Here is a 7,022-nt window from a genome sequence, read left to right as displayed (position 1 = left end):
CATGGTTAACAACCACTTCACAGAACTGCACGCCAAGAGCAGTACCCCCAACAATAGCTCTTGGGTTCTTTGTTTGAATGGTAGCCTTTGCCACAACAACTTCATATGACCTTACTACATTATATAGTATCACATCTCTACCACCCTAAAGCATAAAATATATTTTAGTAGGGTAAAAATACTAATACCAATGCAATATGGTCTGATTCAGCTTAAAGGCATAGCAAGAACACAAAGGAAATTACCTCATTATGTTGCTCCTCTCGAAGGACCACTCATCTACTCAGAAAGTCATCATCATCATATAAGTGCATATCAGCCATATCATCCCCTGCATATGATCTAGCATCTTGTTCTTGTTCTTCATGTACTTCTTCATCATGATAGGTTGGTGCAGCCCTCAAGCTCTAAATCAAAGTAAAAACCATTGAACAATTATTGCACTGACAATGAGAAAAATGTAAGAGATAAAGGTTAACAGTTACCACATGTGGTGCATTATTAGATCCATGGGGAGTGCTATTGGCATTCTGTTGCTGCAGCAATCTGTCTAGAGTTTCTTGAATTATGTCTAGACGATTTGTTAGATCTTCCACTCTCTTATCAGATTGCCGACGAGCTTCTATCTCTATTTGAAGCCTTGTTGATGTGTATTTTCTAGCTCCAGGCATTTCCAAATCTACTGGACTTGGCCCCAAACTCACAACATGAACATATCCATTCTTCTCTACCCCACAAACATAGGAATAAGCATCACCTTCCTAGATACTCTTGTCTCTCAGTACAGGATTATCTCTAATTGCATCTTGAAGTGCATTCTGCAGCAAGCAAAAAAATTAGTAAAATATGATGGCATAAGAAATTGTTGTGTTTATCACACTTACAATTGTTGTTGCAGCTCCTTTATGAGGTACTCCATTCTTGTGTGTGTGAGTTTTGATAAACAATTCATCTCTACGAGGGGGACGCCCTAGCTCCTCACCCTAAACCATATATATGTTATTGTAGTTACAGGATACGAAGAAAGGGAAAACAAACTAAAAAAAGATGTTGCATACCATTTCAGTACCAACACGTGCATGACTCTTACTCCCAGTTGTATGGTTTTGGGTCAGCTTTGAACGGTTTGCTTTCCCCCTCAAAGAACGGGCCTACCAAATTATTTCATGTCTATAATTCTGTGCCACATACATTATGAAAATGAGCGAGTAATTTGTAACTTACAGCTGCCTTTGGAGACCTCCAATGATTAACTAGCCACTTCCAGTCATCCATATGAACTCTATCATCACATAGAGCAAACAGTTCATCATGTTCCATGTCATCATCATACACCTTTTTCAATTCTGCTTTAAACTCCTTCCACTTCATAGCTGTTGTCTTCATAAACCAATTGAAGACACAGTTGTCTACTTGCCAATATAGCTGTACAACACACAAATAATAAGTTAGGACTCAATCACATGACTGTAGTAGGTGGATTTTGCAACCAATTTCACTACCTGTGCATCTGTCCAAAGCTTATACTTTTTGCGTGGACAGACCTTCCTCCAATCATCATGTGCAATTGGGAAACCCTTTGTTCTCACAAGTGTTCCAATGAAGTTAGCAAATTTAGTGCCTGATGGTCCACAAGGTTGACCACACGCATTGACATCCAATTGGAGTTTAGGCTTATTTTGCCTTGCATATATATCAGCCTTTGTAGTAGGTCCTCGAACATTTTTTTGGGCTGTTTGGGAACATCTGGAAAACAAATACAACATAGTACACCAAACTTAGGTATGCATGATGCATTGCATTATTAGATGTCACAACATAGAGACGAATACCTTCATTAAGTTGATTCTCAGGATGTTCATTCATAGCTTGCATATCAACATGTGCGTCACTTATTCTAGAGCTAGATCATAAGTTACGTCCAATTGCCTCAATAGGAGTTCGAGTCTACATTTGGGGACACAATTAGTTCAGATTTCCATAGACACTTCACAGAATTCTTTGAGAACATATATTTCAGATTCATGGGAATACATACCTTTTTATTTTTGTTTGTTTGATGCATTGAGCTAAGTTGTTGTGCAGTAGCTTGAATATTTAGTTCTTGCATTTTCTGCACCCTTAGCCTGATGTTTTCATTCCTTTCAGATACATAAACATTTGGCTCCATGCCATTTTCATAATCAGTTGGCTCCATGGATTTTCTTTTTCCCCTTGCTTTTGACATTGTTTATCCTGAAAAAAATGAATTAGTATAGGATTCTCATAAAACAGTAGTGCAAGTATGTAAGCAATCAACAATTAGTTCAGACCAACAAAGCAATTATGTCAAAGAAAAATCTACATAGCACCAGCAACAATTGATGGTGTTTGAGACTTACTTCCTCTTTCTTTTAGCAACAATGACCCCATCTATATCAGTCCTTACATTTACAACATCTCCAAAAAGACCACTAAGATCAACATTTGCATCCAAATCAGGCATTGGGTTACGTATTTCATTTTCAACTGCCATATCATAAAGATCGCGTGGTTTTGACTGGGCAACAGCATACCAATCTGGTTCAGGACCTTCCTTAACATAGTAAACCTGTACAGCTTGTGATGCCAAGATAAAAGGTTCATCTAACATATTTTCTCCAGTATTGAAAAAATGCTTTAAATTAACACTTGTAACCCCAAATTGATCTTTTTTTACCCATTTATCTTGAATGCGATTGTCCACCCAATCACATTTAAACAAAACTATGTTTCCTTTGTTGCGATAGTTTAACTCAATGATTTATTTGATGATGCCATAGTATATCTTATTTCTCATAACTAGGTCCACATTGTTTCCATTTTCAAAGCAAGAGGTCTGGGCAACCAAAGCTACTCCACTGCCTTGAACTGGTCTACCCTCATCATAGGAGAACGTATGGAATTTAAATCCATTAATTGCATAGCTATTGTATGTTGTTGCAATCATGAAAGGTTCATTTGCCAAAATATGTATCTCTTCTGGTACTTCTACACCACTTTCAACTAACCCTTCCACCTATAAATATCACATTATGTCTAGTTAATTTAACTGTATTAGATCTGAATAGAACATGTTAATCACGCTGTTACTTACATGCTTTCTAAACCAATCATGAAATGTTTCATGATGGATACGAGTCATTTGTCACTGATTATGGTGACCAATCGAGGAAAGGTACTCCACATGTTTGCTGCAAAGGTGTGGTATCCATTGAGAAATTTATAGATAAGAACACGAGAAATGCAATGTGCCAAGTTGTGTGGATTGCTTACTTCAAGTATGGTTCTATCTTATCATAGTTGAACAATACATATCTATGTGCTTGAACCCAAGTCTTGTATTCTATGGATACAGTGCACTTGCCACTCAAAGCTTGCCCTGTGCTTTGGAAGAATGGTGTAGTACAAATTTCACAGTCCATACTTTCACCATTTCCTACTTGTCCAGTCTCATAGCCTTTCAAAAATTTGGAGCAGAAAGTAAGACTCTCATCAAATTTGTAGGTTTCACAAATTGATCCCTCTGGATGACTTCTAGTACGAACAGAGCCCTTCAACTTCATCAAATACCTATTAAGTAACAGTTTTATCATGGAATCTAACTACAAATATGCTCAATAGCAATTGAAAATAGTTTGGTACCTCTCTACTGCACACATGCTACGATAGTGTACAGGACCAGCAAGTCTTGCTTGAGCAGGCAGATGCACCATCAAATGAACCATGATATCAAAAAAAGATGGCAGAAATATAGTCTCAAGGACACTTAGTGTCTCAGCTATTTCAGCCTCTGGTTTTTGCATATCACTGATACAAATAGTGGGTGAGTAAATCTTCTTGAAGAAATTGCTCACACAAATTAGTGCTGCACTTACTCTTTCTGGTAGTATATTCTGAATAGCAATGGGAAGTAAGTGCTGCAACAATATGTGGTAGTCATGGCTCTTTAATCCAATTTTCTTCTTCTCCTTAACTTGCACATTACAACGCATTTCAGATGCATAACCATCTGGGAACTTCATATCCTTCAATACTTGGCAAAATGCTTCCCTATCATCAGGACTCATTGTAAACTATGCTGGAGGTAAATAAAAGTTATCTTCTACACTAACAGAATGAAGATCACTTCTAATGCCAAGTTTCTGGATGTCCAAGCGAGCATTTAAGTTATCCTTGGATTTTCCATCGGTGTCCAAAAGTGTGTCAATAATATTCTAACACATGTTCTTTTCTATGTGCATAACATCAAAATTATGCCGTAGAAGTAGGTCTTTCCAATATGGCAACTTAAACCAAATGGATTTTCTTTTTCAAACAGTTGGTGGCTCATTAACTTTCTTGCATTTTCGCTTGGATGGCTCCTCTGTAGTTGGATTGCACTGACGCTTGGCTAGCTTCTTGGTTACTGGGTCCTTTCCGAAGGTCGTGCATATGATAACTATTTTTTGAACGGTTGCAATTAACCAATGCAATTAACAAATAGTTATGGCTTCCTCTGCTAGCTAAATATATACATCAAAATGTTCAAGTAAAATACCTTCAAGCTGTGCCACCACCTTTTGACTGCTGCAATGACTTCTTGTCATCCTTCATCTAGTAGAAAACAAATATATTACTAAGAGCATACTGAGACTTCTTGTCATAGCTGTCAGCTCCAATATTTCCTCTCCACTAAGAGGTCTAGGTGCTGGCCTAAGTTCTGTGGTACCATCAAATGAATCTGCATCAAACCAAAACTTGTGTTCAACATCTAAGAATCTACGATGGCCTAGGTAGACACACTTGCCTCCCTTTTTTGGTTGGAAAGGACATGTATCTAAGTGGCATTCAGGACATGCAACTTTGCTAGAAGTGACACATGCCACCAAATAACCTAGACCTAGAAAATCAGATATGGTGCAAACTATGGCAGCACGCAGTTGGAAGGGTTCATGCTTAGAGGCATCATATGTTCTTACACCGTGAACAAACATTTCTACCATATCATCCACCAGCGGCTCAAGAAAGACATCCATATCACCACAAGGTGCCTTAGGTCCAGGGATCAACAAGGATAGGATGAAATTTGATTGCTTCATACACTTCCAAGGTGGAAGGTTGTATGGGATCAAAATAACAGGCCAAATGCTATAAGTTGATTTCATGGTCCTAAAAGGATTAAAGCCATCGCTAGCTACAGCTAGTCTAAGATTTCGAGTCTCTGATGAAAATACTGGATGCTTCGAGTCAAAATCTTTCCAGAAAGGAGCATCAGTAGGATGCCTCAACAAACCATCTTATGTGCGTCCTTCATCATGCCACCTTGTGTCACTTGCTGTTTTTGAGCACATAAAATACCATTGCAGCCTTTTCTTTATAGGGAAGTAACGCAGAACTTTCCTAGGAACCCTATGCACATGTTTTCCACTAGGACTACTGTTTTCTGATTTCCATCTTGAAGTATCACATTTTGGACATACATCTTTCTTCGCATGCTCCTTCCAAAACAGTATGCAATCATTCTCACATGCATGAATTTTCACGTAACCAAGTCCTACACCTTTTGCCATTTTTTAGCAGCATTAAAGTTTTTTGGAAGTGATGACTCTTTAGGTAAGACATCCTTAAGTAATTCTAATAGCATGTCAAAGCTTTTGTTACTCCATCGCCCAACGAATTTGATATGCAGTAATCTTACAATGAAACGTAGCTTCGAGTACTTGCAACCTGGATATAGCTCCTTGCCAGCATCTTCTACCATTTTGTAAAAAGCTTCCATATCCTCATCGTGCTGCTTCGTGTTGTCTACTTCTAAGTCCCCCTGGACATCTAAACCCCCAGCTATGTCTTGAAGTAAACCAGAAAATGTCATCCTCTTGATTTGGGTCCCCTACTTCTACCCTTTCATGTTGGTTGCTATTTGTGAAAAAACTGGAACTAGGTTCACCATGATTCACCCATGTTATATACCCATATGTAAATCCCTCACATATCAAGTGCTCAAGTACAATACTATGGACCCTCCAACAAGAGTTCTTGCATGCCTTATAGGGACACAAAATCTGATTTCCTTTTGCTGAATTACTAAAGGCAAACTCTAAAAACATATCCACTCCTTCTCTATACACAAGGGTTTGCCTACAAATGATGATCAAGATATCAGACCAAACACCCTATGCATGCAGATTCTAGAATATGGTCATAGGTTTATTATGTACCTAGGCTGATCCATCCATGTTTTATCCATGACGCACCTTTTACAAAATGTAGTATCAAAATAGTGAAATATTACTCCCAAAATAAAAAAAAATCATTTAGTTCAGATTGGGTTGTTCAACAAAAAAATAAAGATCATGCCAAACAATTGTTCAAGTTAAATCAATTTCACCACACTTGATGCTAAAAAATTATCTCACCACAAGCCATCAATAAGAACTATAGGGGAAATTTACTCCAGTTTTAAGAAACCAAATCATCACATCATAGATCACACACAACCTGCAATTCTAAGCCAAATGCAGAGACAAAGTTCATAAGAAAAGGAAAGCATACCAATCAAGCAATGACAGTAGAAGATCTTGACTGTGTTGTGTACAAGATCTTGAATCCTACTAGTTCCTCTGCAAAATCAACTAAGGCAGTAAACATCACATCTAAATTGATTCTCCAAAGAGGGGAAGAGATGGCGGGCAAGAGAAGTAAGCCAAACCTTGAATCTTTGTAGTCTTTCTCACCTTTGTCTACTCCATTTTGCAACCAAGAAAAAAGTACAAAAAAAGTAAGCTGTGCCAAAACCCTAGCACGCAGGGGAATGGGGATGAGAGGAAGGGGATATAGAGATGACGCACTTGGATGCGGAGGGGAATGGGGATGCAACGGTGACACCGCTCTTGCTGGCCAGCGGTGGGCTAGGGTGACGGCGGGCTAGGGCGATGGGGGGCTAGGGCGGCGCCATCCGTTGGATTCAGCGGTGGGGGCCTATTGCTATAGGCTATGGGTCTCTGGCCAGGGACGACTTCGGC

The 7,022-nt window shown here is 38.7% G+C and overlaps 1 pseudogene; it reads right to left on the bottom strand.

The window, feature by feature from the left end:
* Nucleotides 1–2,377: 2,377 nt before the first annotated feature.
* LOC136499753 (uncharacterized) lies at nt 2,378–6,247 on the bottom strand (annotated as a pseudogene).
* Between the last annotated feature and the right edge of the window lie 775 nt (nt 6,248–7,022).

This window comes from Miscanthus floridulus, chromosome 13 (genome assembly GCF_019320115.1).
Source record: "Miscanthus floridulus cultivar M001 chromosome 13, ASM1932011v1, whole genome shotgun sequence".
Lineage (NCBI taxonomy): Eukaryota > Viridiplantae > Streptophyta > Magnoliopsida > Poales > Poaceae > Miscanthus > Miscanthus floridulus.
This window is presented reverse-complemented; position numbering and strand designations above follow the sequence as displayed.